At 37.9% G+C, this 19,698-nt stretch overlaps 1 protein-coding gene across 1 annotated transcript in view; it reads left to right on the forward strand.

The window, feature by feature from the left end:
* Positions 1–847: 847 nt before the first annotated feature.
* The window catches only part of TBATA (thymus, brain and testes associated), a 401,276-nt gene continuing 382,425 nt past the window's right edge, over positions 848–19,698 (forward strand). Inside the window, exon 1 of the mRNA XM_082424561.1 lies at positions 848–2,338. The gene's annotated coding sequence lies outside the window, so the exon portion shown is untranslated. The remainder of the gene's footprint in view (positions 2,339–19,698) is intronic.

Below are 19,698 nucleotides of genomic sequence, written 5' to 3' on the forward strand. Positions count from 1 at the left end.
CACACATACGCACACCCAGCCCTAGACAGTTACAGGCACACCTACAAAGGTACACACAAGCAAACATACAACAAACATATACAGGTGCAAAATGACCCTCCCAGAAACATTACAAGGGCACCCAACTGCAGAGACACCCACATACTTAAGACACAGGATTTTAAAAAGCACACACATACACCTCATCACAGACACAAACACACACACAGGCACGCACACCCAAAAGCACAAATATACTCTTGGGCAGATGACGCTAAAGACAAATAGATACTTAGATGCTTAACTTTCAGCAGGCAACACATATAGGGACATGTCCGAGGCCCAGCATCTGACTGTCAACACCTGGCACAGGCACAAGGTCAAGGGCTTTATGCTGGACAACTTAGCAGGGACCTCAGTAGAACCTCGGCAGGCAGGGACCACAGGGCAGGCACGCTCACTCTCTCTCTCTCTCTCATTCTCTCTCTTAACCAGAAGGACAGTGGGTTATTGGAGATTTTTCAAAAAAGTTCCAGTGCTCAGAACTTTGCTGTTCAGACAGTAATTGCACCAGGCAGGCCCTTCTAGTCCTAATGTCAGGTTTCATGACTTTAATTCCTAACTAGAGAGAAGGGGGACCGGGGCGGGGGGTGCAGGCAAAAGGAGAGTGGTCATTTCCCCGTCTTCTGCTGGCCACCGTCCCATTTCCCCCAAGCTGCAGCCTAGAAATATGCCCATGGGAGGTCCTAGACCCTGCTTTCCCTCCAGGGCTCCCATACCGGGGTAGGGGACTTACCACATTGGGATCCTTCCATAACTCCCCTGCACCCTCTCCCCTGCTGTTAACGCCCCTTCCCCAGTCACCTGCAGCTAAGCAACCACTGCGGGTGTGGTTGCTTCCCAGCCTGGGCATCTCCAAGTGCTGGCCCTCAGCTGGGGCCAGGGAAAGGACTTCAGAGGCAGTCAGACTGCCCTGAGCCCACACCTTTCCCCAGTATGGGTGAAGAATGGGCAAGGCCCTGGCCCTGGGATGACACACTGGAGTAGCTGGAGTAAGAGTTACCAGGGTGTTCCCAAACCCAGTGCCATCAGACTCACAGCAAAGAGTTAAGAAGGAGGATGAGGGACTTCCCTGGTGGTCCGATGCAGGGGGTGTGGGTTCCATCCCTGGTCAGGGAACTAAGATCTCACATGCCGCATTGCACAGCCAAAAAATAAATTAATTTAAAATGAATGAATGAATGAATGAGGATGAGGCAGTGAGCTGCTTGGAGGCCGGGCCTCCCCGTTCTTGCTCACCATGATATATCCAGCACCTCAGACTGTCCCGCACATAGTTATCATACATAAATATTGGTTGAGTGGATGCATCAGTGAGGCTGGGGAAAGAGGGGTTACTGGTTAAAGGGCCTACAGCCTTGCCAAAAGGGGCCCTGGAAGGAGCCTCCCACCTCCCCTCCATTTCCTAGGGGGTTTATGGGGCCTGAGGCTGGAAGTGGGGCAGCCTTTGTGCAATACAGCAGCTTTGACATCAGTCTCAGAGCTAGTTCTGACACTTAGTGGGGGCTGTAGTGCTTCCATGGGCTACCCTCATTTATCCCAAATCACAGGTGAGCGTCGGAGACAGAGTTCTGGAATCTGGAGCTGAGCTGATGGAAAACCAGACGTGGGGCTGCTCTTACCTGCTAAGAGAACTTGGGCTGGCTGCTGAGCCTTTCCAAGCATCACTTCCATCAGTTATAAAATGGGAACAATAACTAGCTCGTGAGATTAAAAAGAATATACAGAATTCCCCTAATCTGGCAGAATACAAGTCACTTATTTTATAGTAAGGAGCAGCTGTCGGGGTGCCCTGCAGGCGTGGCTGGCGCCTTTGGCTGGCGCTTCCCGCTGCGGCCGGTACTGGTATGCTCGAAGGTGCCACTAGGCGGCGCGCTGCAGCGCACACCTCCTCTGAGGCCGCTTCAGCCTGCGTCCCAAAGCAGTGGGTCTGGAAGGGAGATTCGCTCCGGCTTCCACCTTGGGGCCGCCCAGGAGTGGATCTCCACTTCAGGTTGACAGGGGAGGGGGCTCTCAGACCACTCGGTTTGCAAGGTCTTGGGTGGGAAGGTTTGGGGATGAGTTCATAATCCCTCCCCTGACCCATCAAGGCCAGGATGGACCCCAAACGCCTGGACCTTGCTGACAACAACCTTATGAGACCGCTACTGTTACTACCCCATTTACCAGATGAGGGAACTGAGGCAGAGAGAGGTAGCTTGCCCAAGGTCGCATACAGCTAGTAAAGGGTACCCTGGAGATTCAAATCCAGGCAGAACGGGTCTCAAGCTTGTACTCTTTTTTTTTTTTTTAAATCGAGGTAACATAAAATTTACAATTTTAACTATTTTAAAGTGTACAATGTAGTGTTTTTTTTAGTATCTTCACATGGTTGTGCAACCATCACTACTATAAATTCAATAACATTTCATCACCCCAAAAAGAAACCACATACCATTAAGCAGTCACTCCCCATTCTCCCCTCCCCTCCCCCTCCCCCTGGCAACCAGGAATCTACTTTCTGTCTCTATGGATTTGCCTATTCTGGGAATTTCATATAAATGGAATCACACACTATGTGGCCTGAGTCATCAAGATTGGGCTCTTAACCTCTCTACTAAATAATGTGACAACCCTCCACCTCCTCCCCCACTCCATACACATCTTTTCTCTTACCTCCAGGGGAGGGCCTTCTCCCTGGAATTCAAGCAGTGTAAGCAGTCATTCACAAAAGCTCTGGGGTCAGGCAGATCCGGGTTCAAATCCTGGCTCTGTCTTGGACAATTTACTCTGCTGTTGTCTTCTCAAAATTCTTTGCTGTTGTTAATTTTTTAAAAAAATTTAATTTTAGAGCTGTCTTAGATTTATGAAAAAATTACATAGTACAGAAAGTTCCCATATGCCCCTCACCCCTGTTTCCCTTATTATTAATAACTTACATTAGTATGGTGGATTTGCTACAATTAATGGACCAATATTGAAATATTATTATGAACTAAAATTCATTTAGATTTCCTTAGTTTTTACCTAACGTCCTTTTTCTGTTCCAGGATCCCACATTACACATAGTAGTCAGGACACTAAGGGCTTCTCTTGGCTGTGACAGTTTCTTAGACTTTCTTTGTTTTTGATGATCTTGACAGTTTTGAGTATTATTCATCAGGTATTTTGTAGAATACCCCTCAGTTGGGATTTGTATATCTTAAAGTTCTTAATAATTTCTGAACAAGGAGCCCTGTTCAAAATAATTTTGCACCGGATCCCATAAATTATGCAGTAGGTTCTGCTTGTGGGTTATGGGGCACAGAAAAGGCAGGTGAAGCCAGAGCTGGAACAGGCCACAGACTGTGGCCACCATGGCTTGGTCCTGCCTGCATTGGTGGAGGGAGCTTACTTAGTGCTCTAAAGGGGAAGTGCTGGGGGCTAGACAGAGGAGTGAGAAGGAAACTGTAAACATGAAAGAAGACTGCATTCCAGGCAGAGGGAACATTTGTGAGGAAGGCCTAGGGTCAGGAATGTGGATGGTGTGATTGGGGGTAGCCGGGTCCAGGCCCTGAGTGGTGAGTCAGAGGTGCCTATGGACTTCCCAGCACACAGCTGTGACCGCAGCACCGACCAGTGATTACAGGAGTGGTCGCTGTCTTGAAAAATAACAAAGCCAGCTAACGTATACTAAAGCAATTACAGCAAGCCAGATACTGTGCCAAGGGCTCTGCATGAATTAGCTCCTTCAATCTGTGGTAACCAGTGAGACTGATGCTATGATTATCCCCATCTTAATGGGAAAACTGTGACTGAGGTTTCCCCACTTAGTGAGACAGAGCTCAGATTCAAACCCAGGCAGCCTGGTTCCAGAGCCTACACATCCAACAAATCCCCTGGGTGTAGTTTTTTTTTTTTTTTTTTTACCATAACAATGTGATTTCCCTTTGTTCATTTCCATTTTTCTTGGAGGTAGGCATTAATCATGGGCCCATTAAAATGGAAACTGGGGCTCGGAGAGGGAAAGGGACATGCCTAAGGTCAGCTGGTAAGTACTGACTCTGAGCTTTAAACCCACATTTTTATGACCAGTCCACACTACCAGCCTCTTCCAGATCCTCTCTGGAATTCAGTGGGAAATTATTGATGTAGAGGGAAGAGGAAGAGGAGAGGGTACAATCTAATAGGGAGACTATAAAATAGCAAGATGGACCTTTTAAACTTTCTCATACTCTGTTGTTATAAACGTTCCAATTTAAATGTATTCTGGTAAACATCAAGTTACTTTGTCTAATAAAAACATCAAGGCACTTCACATTTGTTTTAAAACTATAGAATACAGCCCTTGGCATATAGAAATGCCTTTTGCCATTTCAAATATGTCTAATTTCACATACAGATGGCCAATAGGCACATGAAAAGATGCTTAACATCGCTAATTATCAGAGAAATGCAAATCAAAACTACAATGAGGTATCACCTCACACTAGTCAGAATGGCCATCATCAAAAAGTCTACAAATAACAAATGCTGGAGAGGGTGTGGAGAAAAGGGAACCCTCCTACACTGTTGGTAGCCTTGTAAATTGGTGCAGCCACTATGGAAAACAGTATGGAGGTTCCTTTAAAAAACTAAAAATAGAGTTGCCATATGATCCAGCAATCCCACTCCTGGGCATATATCCAGACAAAACTATAATTCAAAAAGATACATGCACCCTTATGTTCATAGCAGCACTATTTACAATAGCCAAGACAAGGAAACAACCTAAATATCCAACAACAGATGAATGGATAAAGAAGATGTGGAATATATATATACAATGGATATTATGCAGCTATAAAAAAGAATGAAATAATGCCATTTGCAGGAACATGGATGGACCTAGAGATTATTATATTAAGTGATGTAAGTTAGAAAGAGAAAGATAAATGCCATATGATATCACTTATATGTGGAATCTAAAATACGACACTAATGAACATATCTACAAAACAGAAACAGACTCATAGACATAGAGAACAGACTTGTGGTTGCCAAGGGGGAGGGGGTTAGGGGAGGGGAGGATTGGGAGTTTGGATTAGCAGATGCAAACTATTATATATAGGATGGATAAACAAGACCCTACTATATATAGCATAGGGAACTATATTCAATATCCTGTGATAAACCATAATGGAAAAGAACATGAAAAAGAATGTATATATGTATAACTGAATCACTTTGCTGTACAGAAGAAATTAACACAACATTGTAAATCAACTATACTTCAATAAAAATTTAAAAAATAAAAAAACCCAAATGTCTAATTTCAGAATTGCTCATGTGACATTTCCAGTATTGTTCATATAATAAGGGCGGTTAATCAAATTAAACACAATATTTAAACTATCCAGAGACTACAAGATAATGTAAATAATTCACTCACTGAGATAAATACTTAAATCAACTTTATTTACAAAACACTATCTTGATAATTATAATTCTGTAAAGCTTTCTTTTGGGCAAAAGTATGACCACTTTAGTTACAGCAGTTCCTTAAACTAAGACTGAGGGAGAATTCAAAATTAATTTGGAAGAGAGGCAAAATTCCCGTGTTTCTTTTGTGGTTGTGGACTTTTAGGAGCAGCTTCTTTCGAAGCCTGAGTCAACACTGAAGATAACTCACTGTTTTCAGGATACACACCAAAGAAACCCTACAGTGAAAAGGATTCTTGAGGTTGAGCATACAAGCTTTCCACAGGACCAGGAGGAAGAAGAGGTCCTTGAGCTGTGAACTCTGTCCCCTGGGATGCATCAGCAAGAAAGATCTTAATTGAATTGAGGAAGAAGCAAAGGAAAGAAACCCCATAGGAAAGGAGAGGGTGTGTATAAGGGGAGGGGTAGTGAAAACCTTTCCTTACAGGGAGCATTCCTTGTCAGGTCCTCTGATGCTCTGCTCTTTCTTGCAATTATCAGCCATCAACTCATCTGGTTCTCTTTGTTCTGCATTTTTGCTATAAAATCGACCCCACTCTGAACTACGAAGATGGACCTATTTAGCTTTCATTGTTTGCTTCTAGAGCTGCTGTTCCTGATGACTCTATCATTTTTTTTTAATTGGGGTATAGTTGCTCTACAATGTTGTGTTAGTTTCTGCTGTACAGTGAGGTGAATCAGCTATGTGTATACATATATCCCCTTTTTTGGATTTCCTTCCTATTTTAGTCACCACAGAGCACTGAGTAGAGTTCTCTGTGCTATACAGCAGGTTCTCATTAGTTATCTACTTTATACACATTAGTGTATATATGTGATGATTCTATCATTGCTGGCATCTTTTAAGCAGGACTTGAGGCTGTCAGTGTGAATGCCTACATAGATATACATATTCTGTCTTAACATGGCTAAGCTTTTTGAGAGTTTTACTTTTTCTTTCAAGTAGTTTGGTTAAGTTGTATGGTGATTTTTTTAAATAAATGTATTTATTTTATTTATTTTTGTCTGCATTGGGTCTTCGTTGCTGTGCATAGGCTTTTTCTAGGTGCGACGAGTGGGGGCTACTCTTCATTGCGGTGCACGGGCTCTAGGCATGCGGGCTTCAGTAGCTGTGGCATGCAGGCTCAGTAGTTGTGGCTCACGGGCTCTAGAGTGCAGGCTCAGTAGTTGTGGCGCACGGGCTTAGCTGCTCTGCGGCATGTGGGATCTTCCCGGACCAGGGCTCGAACCCATGTCCCCTGCATTGGCAGGCGGATTCTTAACCACTGCGCCACCAGGGAAGCCCAGGTGAGAGATTTTTAAACAAGTGAAAACTTCAGTTCCAAATTAAGAGAGCTATTAAAAATTCCAGTGGCTGCTACCCAGAACATCATCACCCAAAGATGTGCAGTAATCAGGACTTAAGACTGCTGTCCCCTGGTTGGCGTCATCTGCTGGAACCAGGAAAGCCCAATGGTGAAGAAGGTCAAGTCTGAGGAAAGGAAGTTAAGAACTAGCACACCCATGCTCCTGCCCAGTGCGTCCTCTTCTCTCTCTCTTTAAAAAAATTTGATTGAGGTGTAATTTACATACAGCAAAGTGCATAGGTCTTAAGCATAAAATTCCATGACATTTGGTAAGGGAAAATACCTAGTAACCATGATCCCAATCAAGATTCGAACAGTTCCATCACCTTAGAAAATTCCCTCCTGTTCCTTCCCAGTCAGTCCTCACCCTGCAGGGGCAACCACTGGTCTGATTTCTAACACTAGAGACTAGTTTTTCTTATTCTTGAATGCCTCATACATGGAATCAAATAACATGTAGTCTTCTGTGTCTGGCTTCTTTCTCACAGCATAATGGCTGAGGTTCATACCAGGGTGCTGTGTTGTTGTGGTAAAATGGAAGTTCATTCCTTGAGATTGTTGGGAGGATTAATTATTTGAACACTGGGTAATTTGTTTATCCCTTCACTTATGTTGGACATTTGGATTGTTTCCCATTTTAGTCTAGTATGAATAAAGCTGCTGAAAATATTTTTGAGCAATTTTTTTTTGTGGACATATGTTTTCATTTTTCAGCAGGAAATGTATAGGAGTGAAACGTTGGATCATCAGGTAATTATATGTTTAATTTTATACAAAACTGCCAAAGTTGTCTTCCAAAGTTATTATAACATTTTATATTCCTACCTTCAAAGGATGAGCGTTCCAGTTGTTCCTCACCAACATTTGATATTGTCTTTTTAGTGTTAGCCAGTGGGTGTGAAGTGGTATTTCAATTTAGTTTTAATTGGCACTTCCCTGATGACTAGTGGTGCTAATCACTTTTTCATGTGCTTATTAACTATTTGTATATCTTCTTTCATGAAGGATCTGTTCAAACCTATTGTCCAATTTTTATTGAGATGCTTGTCTTTTTATTATTGATTGTAGGAGTTCCGTAAACATTCTCAGTACACATCCTTTGTCAGACATACGTGTTGTGAATACTTTTTCCCTGTCTATAGTTTGCTTTTTCATTTTGTTAAGCGTGTTTCAAAGAGCCAATGTTTTACACTGATCAAGACATTTCTATACTTTTTCTTTTATGGTTACTGCATTTTCTGTCATAAAGATAGTCTGTTTCCTTCCAGAAGTTTTACAGTAATTAGCCTTTTTATTTAGTCTCCAATTTTTTTAAATGTATAATGTGAGGTAGAGGTTGAGGTTCATTTTTTTCCCATATGATTATCCAGTTTTCTAGCACCATCTTTTTGAAAAGACTTTCCATTTCTCACTGAATTGCTTTGCCCCCTTTATCAAAATCAATGGACTGTGTAAGTGTGGATCTATTTCTGGATCCTCTATGCTGTTTCATTAATCTATTTGTCTATCCTCACCCCAATACCACGCCATCTTTATTACTATAGGTTTATAGTTAATTTTTAAGCCATCTACCCCTGTTCATCTTTTTCAATATGATTTTGGCTCTTCTAGATCATTAGCATTTCCATTGCTTTTAGAATCGTCTTGTTAATTTCCATACAAAAACCATTGGGATTTTGATAAGAGAGCATTGAATATATAGATCAATTTAGGGAGAATTGATGTCTTGATATTTTTTCCAACCCACAAACAGGCATACCTCTCCATTTTCTTAATTTCTTCCAGCACTGTTTTGTAGTTTTCAGTGTAGAGGCTTTGTACATTTTTATTAAATGTCTTTCTATACATTTTATAGGTTTTTGTGCAATTAAAATATTTTTAGCTCACTTTCTAATTGTTTGGATAAAAATATCATTGACTTTGTATACTGACCTTGTGACTTACTAAATTCACTCATTAGTACTAGTTGTTTTATTTTCAATTCCTTTGGATTCTATACATACACAAACATATTATCTATGAATAAAAAACATTTTACTCATTCCTTTCCAATTGTTATGAAGTGTATTTATTTCTCTTGCCTTATTGTACTGGCTAAAATCTACAGTACAATGTTGAACAGAAGTGGTGAGATGGACATTCTTCCCATTTTCTGGATCTTAGGGGGAAAGCATTCATATTTCACCCTTAAGTATAATGTTAACAGTCAGATTTTCATAGTTATCTGTTATCATATTGAGGAAACTCCCTCCTATTCCTACTTTGCTGAGGTGTTGTTTGTTTGTTTGTTTGTTTTTTAATATCATGAGTGGGTATTGGATTTCATCAAATGCTTTTTCTGCATCTGTGGAGATGATCATACTTTTTTTCTTCTTTTTCTCTTAATGTGGTGAATTATGTTGATTTATTTTCAAGTGTGAAACTAGCCTTTATTCTTGAAACAAACAATACTTAGTCATGATATCTTTTTTATATATTTCTGGATTTGATTTGCTAACGTTTTGTTAAGGATGCTTGCAATGATGTTCATGAGGGATATTAGTTTATAACTTTAATTTTCGTAATATTTTTGTGAGGTTTAGATGTAGGGTTCTGCGGATATCACAAAATGAGTATGGAATGTTATCTCGTTTTCCAGTTTTGAAAAGAGTTTGTGTAAAATTGGTATTATTTCTTTCTTACAATTTGATGGAATTTACAAGTGAAGTCGCTTGGGACTAATGTTTTCTTTGTTGGAAGGTTTTAATTATCAATTCTTTAACACACTTAGGGCTTTTAATATTTTCTATTTTTTCTTGGGCCAGTTTTGGGAAGTTGTACTTTGATGGGATTTATCCATTTTATCTAAGTTGTCATATTTGTATATGGTTTTAATATGTCTGTGGAACTTATAGTAATAGCCCTTCTTTTGTTTCTGATACTGGTAATTTGAGTTCCCTCTTGCTCTCTCTCTCTTTTTATTTAATCCAGCTAAGGGTTTATCAATTTTATCAATCTTTCACACAACCAAATTTGTCTTTGATGAATTTTTCTATTATCTCTCCATTTTCTACATTGTTTTCCACTCTTTATTAATTCTTTCCTTCTACTTAGTATGGAGTTAACTTGCTCTTCTTTTTCTTACTTCTTAGTGTAGATGCTTGGATCATTGATGTTAAGTCTTTATTCCTATGTAACATAAGCATTTAAAATTGTACTTTCTTTTTAGTAGCACTTTAGTTGCATTTCATAAATTTTGATATGTTTTGTTTTTAATTTCATTTAGTTTGTTCAAGTAACCTACAAGAAGGCAAAAAAAAAAAGGAAACAAAGGAATGAGAAGCAGAATAAACAAACAAATAATAAAATGGCAGACTTAAACCATATCAATAATTACTTTAAATAAAAATAATCTAAATACATCAATTAAAAGACAGAGATTAGCATAGTGGATAAAAAATGACTATATGCTGCCTACAAGAAACTAATTTCACATATAGCAATACAGGTAGATTGAAAGTAAAAAGGGGGGTGGAATATGCCATGCAAACACTAATTTTAAGAAAGCAAGAGTGGCTATATTAATACCAGATAAAGTAGACTTCAGAGCAGAGAAAATTACCATGGACAAAGAGGAACATTAAATATTGATAAAAGAGACAAAATGTCAAGAAAACACAGAAATCCTAAATGTGTATGAACCAAACAACAGAACTTCAAAATATATGAAGCAAAAACTGATAAAACTGAAAGGAGAAATAGAAATAGACAAATCTGCAATTATAGTTGGACACTTGAACATCCCTTTTGCAACAACTGGTGGAACTATTAGACAGAAAATCAACAAGGTTATGGAGCAACAGAGCAATGCCATTCAGACAATAGGATCTGATATTCATAAAATGCCCCATCCCAAACAGTAAAATACACATTCTTTCAAGTGTTCATGGAAAAGTCACAAAAATATACCATACCCTAGACTATAAAATTAATCTCAATTAAAAGAACTGAAATCATAAAAAGTCTGTACTCTGACCACAATGGAATCAAACTGGAAATCAATAACAAAACAAAAAAAACCAGGAAAATCTCCTAACACTTGGAAATTAAATAATTACATAATATGTGGGTCAATCAGGAAGTTTCAAAAGAAATTTAAAAAATGCTTAGAATTGGGTGATAATGAAAATACAATATATCAAATTTTCTGAAATGCAGCTTAAACAGCGGTGAGAGGGAAATTTATAACACTGAATTCTTGCACTGGAAAAGAGAAAAGGATCTCAAATCAATTTCATTTAGTTAAAAAAATTGTCTAATTTCCTATGGGATTATTCTTTGACCCTTGAATTATTTATAAATGTGCTGTTTAATTTCCAAATATGTTGTGTTTTCCAGATACCTTTTTGTCATTGATAATTAATTTACTCAAGTGTGGGCACAGAGCAAACTTTTCATGATTTCAATCCTTTAAAATTTATTAGAATTTGTTTTCTGGATGAACATATATGGTCTATCTTGATGAATATGCTGTGTGCATTTGTAAATAATAAATACACATAAATAATGTGCATTCTGTAATTGTTAACTGTAATATTCTACAAATTAGGTCAATTAGGTAGTTTGTTAGTTGAAAACGACTAACAAATTGATAGTTTTGTTCCAATCTATCCTTAGAAAATTTTTAATCCACTTATTCTATCAAATGCTGAAAGACTAGTGTTGGAATATTCTTTACTTCTTCCTTTAATTTTGTGAATATTTGCTTCGTGTGTCTTGAAGCTCCATTATTAAGAACATACACCTTTAGTAGCATTATGTCTTCTTGATGAATTGACCATTTATCATGATGCAATCTCTCTCTTTATTGCTGGTAATAGTTTTTGTTTTGAAGGCTACTGTCTGATATTAATATAGCAACAACAATTTTTTCTTATACATTAAGAAAAGCTTGTTTTACATGTTACAGTACAAAATTGATAATTAAAAAGATGGTTACATTTGAGCAATAAGAAAAAAGGCAAACAAATCTATCAAATAAATCAATATGAACTTAGATTCATTGTACATATGGACCATAGCATATACTCTAAAAAATTTAGACAGCTTTATTGAAATATAATTGACGTGTAATAAACTTCATTTTTAAAACTGCACATATTTAACATGTAAAAACATTGATTTTGGAGATATATATGTAAAACCTTCACTACAATCAAGGTTGTGACCATATCCATCACTCCTAAAAGTTTTCTCTTGTGACTTTGTAATCTCTTCCACCCTCCCCACCCTGTCCTCTCCATCCCTGCCAAGCAAACACTGATCTACTTTCTGTCACTACACGTTAGTGTGAAGTTTCTACAGTTTTATAAACATGGAATCATACAATATGTACTCTTCTTTTGTCTGTTTTCTTTCATTCTGCACACTTATTTTGAGATTCATCCATGTTGCTGAGTATATCAATAGCTTATTCCCTTTTATTGCTGAGTAGTAATATGTTGTATGGATTTGCCACAATTTATTTATCCAATCATCTGTTGATGGGCACTTGGGTTGTTTCCAGTTTGGGGCTATTACAAATAAAATTGCCATGAACATTTGTGTCCAAGTCTTCATATGGATATATGCTTTCGTTTCTCTTGGGTAAATATCTAGGAATGGAATACCTGGATTATACCATTGGTGTATATTTAAACCTTTAAGATACCGACAAACTGTTAGTTTTCCAAAGTGGTTGCGCCATTTTACATTCCCACCAGTAGTGCATGGTGGTTCCAGTTCCTCCACATTCTTGCCAATGATTGGCATGGTCAGTCTTTTGAATTTTAGCCATTCTAATAGGTATGTAGTAATATGTCATTGTGGTTTTAATTTGTATTTCCCTAATGACTAATGATGTTGAGCATCTTTACATGTACTTTTTGTATCATCTTCTTTGATGAAGCATCTGTTTAAATCTTTTGTCCATTTTTCAGTTGGTTATTTCTTTTCTTATTATTGAGATTTGATATTCTGGGTATTAAGTCCTTTATCAGATATAAACTTTGAAAATTTTTTCCCCCAGTCTGTGGCTTGACTTTTCAGTCTCTTAATAGTGCCTTTTAAAGATCGGAAGTTTTTCATCTTGATGAAATCCAGTTTATCAATTTGTTCATTTATGGATTGTTTTTGGTGGTGTATCTGAGAAATATCTCTTTTTTTTTTTTGCAAAGAATTTTCTCTAGGTTTTCTTCTAGAAATTTTATAGTTTTAGGTTTTACATTTAGGTCTATGATTCATTTTGAGTTACTTTTTTGTACATGGTACAAGGTAGGGATCCAACTCCATTTTCTTTCTTTTTTTTTTTCTTTTTTTTGCATATTGACATCCAGTTTTTCTAGCACCATTTGTTGAACAGACTAACTCGTGTCCCTTGATTTGCCTTTGTACTTTAGTAAAATATCAGTTAACCATCTATGTGTGGGTTTATTTCTGGATTCTTTATTCTGTTCCATTAATCTATTTGTCTGTCTTTATATCAATACCACACTGTTTTGATTGCCCTAGCTTTATAGTAAGTCTTGAAATCAGGTAGTGTTAGCTCTTCAACTTCGTTCTTCTTTTTCCAAGTAGTTTTAACTATTCTAACTCCTTTGCATTTCCATATAAATTTTAGAATCAGCTTGTGAATTTCAACTAAAAACCCTGCTGGGATTTTGATTAGAATTGCATTGAATCTACACACCAATTTTGGGAGAATTTATACTTAACAATATTAGCCTTTCTATAATTTCTCTTGGCATTATTTTACAGTTTTCAATGTTCAGGTGTTCACATATTTTATCAGATTTATCCCTGAGTATTTTATATTTTTATACTATTTTTTAATACTATTGTAAGTGATATTTTTTAAAATTTCAATTTACAATTGTTCATTGCCAATATATAGAAGTACAACTGATTTTTAAATATATTATTGACCTTACATCCTGCAACCTTGTTAAACTCATTAAATCTTCTAGCTTTTTTGCAGATTCCATCAGATTTTTTACATAGACCATCATGTTGTCTGCAAATAAACAGTTTTGTTTATTGCTTGCCGATTTGGTTGCCTTTTATTTCTTCTTGCCTAATTGTACTGGTTAGAACCTGTATAATATTTTTTCCCCCAAGCCTTATTGAGATATAATTGATATATAACATTGTATAAGTTTAAGGTATACAACATATTGATTTGATACCCTTATATATTACAAAATGATTACCACCTCCATCGTGTCACATAATTATCATTTCTTTTTTGTAGTGAGGACATTTAAGAGCTACTTAGCAATTTTCAATTATATAATACTGTATCATTAACTGTAATCACCATGCTGTACATCAGACCCCCAGAACTTATTCATCTTATAATTGGAAGATTGTACACTTTGACCAACATTTCTCCATTCCCTCCACCCTGCAGCCCCTAGCAACCACCACTCTACTTTGTTTCTGTGAGTCTGGCTTTTTTAATTTCCACATATAAGTGAGGTCATACAATGTTTGTCTTTGTCTGACTTATTTCACTTAGCATAATACCCTTAAGACTCATCCACATTGTCACAAATGGCAGGATTTCCTTTTTTTCTCACGACTGAATAATATTACATTATATATATGCACAAGCGTTCCCTTTTCTCCACATCATTGCCAGCACTTGTTATCTTGCCTTTTTGGTTAGAGCCATTCTAACAGGTGTGGGGTGATAGCTCATTGTGATTTTGATTTGCATTTCCTTGATAATTAGCGACGTTGAACACCTTTTTATGTACCTATTGGCCATTTGTGTGTCTTCTTTAGAAAACTGTCTATTCAGTTCCTCTGCCCATTTTAAAATTGGCTTGTTTGTTTTTTTGCTATTGAGTTGTATGAGTTCTTTTAAAATTTTGGATATTAACGCCTTGTCAGATATATCATTTGCAAATATTTTCTCCCATTTCATAGGTTGCCTTTTCATTTTGTTGATTGTTTCTTTTGCTGTGCAGAAGCTTTTTAGTTTGATGTATCTAATGTAGTCTCACTTATTAATTTTTGCTTTTGTTGCTTGTGCTTTTGGTCTCATATCATAAAAATCATTGCCAAGACCAATGTCGAGGAGCTCTTCCCCTGTGTTTCCTTCTAGGAGTTTTACAGTTTGGGTTCTTACGTATAAGTCTTAATCCATTTTGAGTTAATTTTTGTGAGTGGTATAAATAGGGGTCCAATTTTATTCTTCTGCACGCAGTTATCTAGTTTTCCCAACACCATTTATTGAAGAGACTGTCCTTTCCCCATTGAGTATCCTTGGCTCCCTTTTCAGATTTAGTTTACCATATATGTGAGGATTTATTTCTGGTCTCTGGGGTTCTGTTCCACTGGTCTATGTGTCTATTTTTATGTCTGTCCTATACTGTTTTGATTACTAGAGGTTTGTAGTATTCTTTGAAATCAGGAAATGTGATGCCTTCAGCTTTGTTCTTTCTCAGGATTGCTTTGGCTATTTGGGGTCTTTTGTGATTTCATACAAATTTTAGATTGTTTTTCCTTATTTCTGTGAAAAAATGTTATTGGAATTTTGATAGGGATTGCATTAAATATACAGATGGGCATTTTAACAATATTAATTCTTCCAAACCATGAACATGGGAAAGCTTTCCATTTGTTTGTGTCTTGTTCAATTTCTTTCATCAAAGTCTTGGAGTTTCCAGTGTACAGATTTTAACTCCATGGTTAAGTTTATTCCTAAGTATTTTACTGATTTTGGTGCTATGTTGAATGGGATTGTTTTCTTTAGTTCTTTTTCAGATATTTCATTGTTAGTGTACAGAAATGCAACTGTTTTCTGTATGTTGATTTTATAACCTGCAGTTTTACTGAATTCATTGTTTACTTTTAACAGTTTTTTTGGTGCAGTCTTTAGGATTTTCTGTATATAAGATCATATTTATCTGCAAACAAAGACAATTTTATTTCTTCCTTTCTGATTTGGATGCCCTTTCTTTCTTTCTCCCTTTCTCCCTGTCTTCCTTATTGCTCTGGTTAGGACTTCCACTACTATGTTGAATTAGAGTGGTGAGAGTGGGCACACTTGTTGCTGATCTCAGCCCTGTGTGAAATTTAGGCACTGTTCCTTCAAATCATGTTGGTTGGTTCCAACCTCGGCCTCAGGTAGTTTCCTCAAATGAATTTGCTGATCAGTACTCTGCTGAATACTCAAGGGGCAATCTCTGCAGATCTCTGGAATTCTTTCTCTGTACCATCTTCTCCTTTCTAGTGCTCTGTCTTGTGAATTCTAGATGAGTCAATCTCCCTGGACTCTCAGCTCTGTGTCCTCAACTTAGGGTATCTTCCAGGCTCTGCCTGAAATCCCCCTCCTTGCACTGTAGCCTAGAAATTTTTTCAACGCAGTAAGCTGGGGAAATCATTGGGTATACCTCATTTGCTTCCCATATTTCAAGAATCACTGTCCTGGGCTTCCCTGGTGGCACAGTGGTTGAGAATCTGCCTGCCAATGCAGGGGACACGGGCTCGTGCCCTGGTCTGGGAAGATCCCACATGCCGCGGAGCAACTGGGCCCGTGAGCCACAATTGCTGAGCCTGCGCGTCTGGAGCCTGTGCTCTGCAACAGGAGAGGCCGCGATGGTGAGAGGCCCACGCACCGCGATGAAGAGTGGCCCCCGCTTGCCACAACTGGAGAAAGCCCTCGCACTAAATAAATAAATAAATAAATAATGACTTAAAAAAAAAAAGAATCACTGTCCTTCATTATTTTCATGTCCAGTGTCTTGAAAGCCATGTTTCATGTATTTTGTCTTTTTTTATTGTTATTTCACATGGGAGGGTATATGCAATGCCTGTTACTTCATCCTAAGAGCAGAATTTACAATTTTCTCTTAAGAAAGAATTTATGAATTTATAAATTTATAGAATTTACAGACTTAATTTCTTTAATTAAAAAAAGAAAACCAGTATTTTATATTTATTCGCAACTTTCTTTTTATAGATGCATTTCTTATACAAATGCCTTTCCTTCTACCATCATTTCCATTAACCTGAAGAGTATCCTCTTATTATTTCTTTAATGTGCATATAATGACTGTAAATTCTTTAAGATTTTATTTATCTGAAAAATGCTTTATTTTGTTGTAATTTTTGAGGATTATTTTTGCTGAATATAGGCTTATAGGTTGACAGGCTTTTTTTTTCAACCATGGTAAAAATCTTGTTCCATTATCCTCTAGCTTTCATTGTTTCTTTTTAGAAGTCAATGTTCTTACTGTTCCTCTGAATATACTGTGTCATTTTTCTCTATCTGCTTTAAGATTTTCTTTTTGCATTAGTTATTTATTGCTATGTAACAAATTACCCTAAAACTTAGTGTTTTACAACATTGAACATTAATTATTTCATAATTTCTGTGGGCCAGGAGTTTGGGAGCAACTTCATGTTTTTTTGCTTCAGATCTTTCATGAGATTGCAGTCAAGGCTATAGCTACAGTCATCTAAAGGTTTGACTGACATCATAGAATATACTTCCAGGATGCTTCACTCACATGGCACTATCAGGAGCCAGTTCCTTGCTGCTTGTTGGCAAGAGGCCCCAGTTCCTAAACATGTGGACCTCTCCATGGGTCATGCTCTGGTCCTCAGAGCATGGCATCTGACTTCCCCCAGGGTGAGTGATTCAAGAGTAAGCACCACCTCTTATGACCTAGTCTTGACAGACACAGTCCTTTCTGCCATATTCTTTATTAGAAGGGAGGCACTAAGTCCAGCTTACACTCAAGGGGTGAGAAATTAGGTATAACCTCTTGAAGGGAAGGGTATCAAAGAATTTGTAGACATGTTATAAAACTACTGTACTTTTCATTTTTAACTTTCATCAATTTGACTATGATATATCTAGGTTGTGTGAGTTTTTTTGCTTGGTTGGTTTTTTGTTTTGTTTGCTTATTCTGCTTAGGATTCATTGAGCATCTTAGACCTGTGAGTTAATATTTCTCATCATTTAATCATTAGTTTTTCAAAAAAAAATTTTTGGCCCATTATCTATCCTTTCCTTCTGGGACTCCAAATACATGTCAGACAGCTTAATATTATCCCACAGGTCACTGATGCTCCATTCATTATTTTTATATCAATTTTATTTCTCTGCTCTTGTTTGGAAAATTGTCTTGACCTAGCTTCAAGTTTCATTTACCCCTTCCTTTGCAATGTTTAAGTCCATAAGTGAATTCTTTATTTCATATAATCTTTTTTCTTTTCTATTATTTGTTTAGTTTGTTTTAGAGTTACTATTTCTTTCCTGAAATACACCATCTATTCACCCGTGATGCACATCTTTTCCTGTATATAGCCTCTAATATATTTTTTAATGGGGTATAGTTGTTTTACAGTGTTGTGTTAGTTTCTACTGTACAGCAAAGTGAAGTAGAGTTCCCTGTGCTATACAGCAGGTTCTTATTAGTTATCTATTTTATACATATTAGTGTATATATGTCAATCCCAATTTCCCAATTCATCACACCACCACCCCCCACGCCCCGCTTTCACCCCTTGGTGTCCATACGTTTGTTCTCTACATCTGTGTCTCTATTTCTGCCTTGCAAACTGGTTCGTCTGTAACAGTTCTTTTTAACATCCCATTCTGCTTATGCTAATACCTAGGTCATCTATGGATCTGCTTCTAGTGACTGTTTTTTCCTTGGTTCTGGGTCATATTTGCAGTGATATGTTATAAATGTTTAACAACCAGCTCTCTGAAGAAGGAGGAAGAGGAGGAAGAAGAGGAGGAGGGGAAAGAGAAAGAAAAAGAAGCAGCAGCAGCGGCCCTGATTTGTAGTGTTTGCCAATTTCCATTGTGTGAATACTCCCACTCAAGCTGAGTTCAAGTTACCAACATACCAATAACATAACTGAACACAGAGTTATAAAAAGATGTGCACATTTGGTTCTCATGAGCAGAGCTAGCTCCAGCACACCGCTGCATATGTTCTTACTTCCTCATATGTATAAATTTTTTTTAATGAATACTATCTAGAAAAAATATGAGGACTGAGATGTAATTTTGCTTTCTTTGCTTATGTCTTTCACAGGGAGTATAAACACTTTCCTCTGTCTGTGGTGAGGAGCAGATCAATAAGATTCTTCCTGGGTTGAGTTGATTGGTGTTGGGCTTCAGCTTTAATTAGATCAGGTCACCTATGATTAGCTCTATCTGCAACCTCAAGTGCAGTGAGCAGCTTTTCAGTCTTGTTACTGAGCTGGGAAAGGGTTTGGCTGCAGTTTCAGATGGTCTTTTGGTTTACCTTTGGATTTGATTCTGGCAGGACCTTGGAATTCAACGGCTAGAGGAAGGCATAGCACCATGTGATTCTCTCTCTTAGAGGCAACGTAGATTCCTGGTGAAACCCAAAGGCAGTGGAGACAGACTGCTTGGACTTGGATCTGAGCTCCTGTCCTTGACAGTTGTGTGCGTTTGAGAACGACCCCTCGCTTGTCTCAACCTCAGTTTCCTACCTGGGAAATGGGCATGATCCCTTCCTGGGAAAGAGCCCTCATGGGGTTACTGGGAGGAGGAAATGAGATGAGCTATGTGGTATTAGTACAGTGCCTGACACCCAGTCCCTCCTTTTCGGCGTTAGTTATTCCAGTCTGAGGTCAGAGTACTCACCTCTCTTGGAGGGGCTACTTTAGCTCCATCTCTTACCAGTGGCAACAACAAACAGGGCCTGGCAGGGGTTTTAGTCCCCTCATGATGCTATCTGTCCTTCCTCAAGCCATCACCCAAAATAATATTGCTTGATATGGGTGGGCCCTAATCCAGTATGACTGGTGTCCTTACGAGAAAGGGACATTTGGACAGAGACATGCACAGAAGATGATATGAAGA

This window comes from Balaenoptera physalus (assembly GCF_965194825.1).
Source record: "Balaenoptera physalus genome assembly, chromosome: 14".
NCBI classification, from domain to species: domain Eukaryota; kingdom Metazoa; phylum Chordata; class Mammalia; order Artiodactyla; family Balaenopteridae; genus Balaenoptera; species Balaenoptera physalus.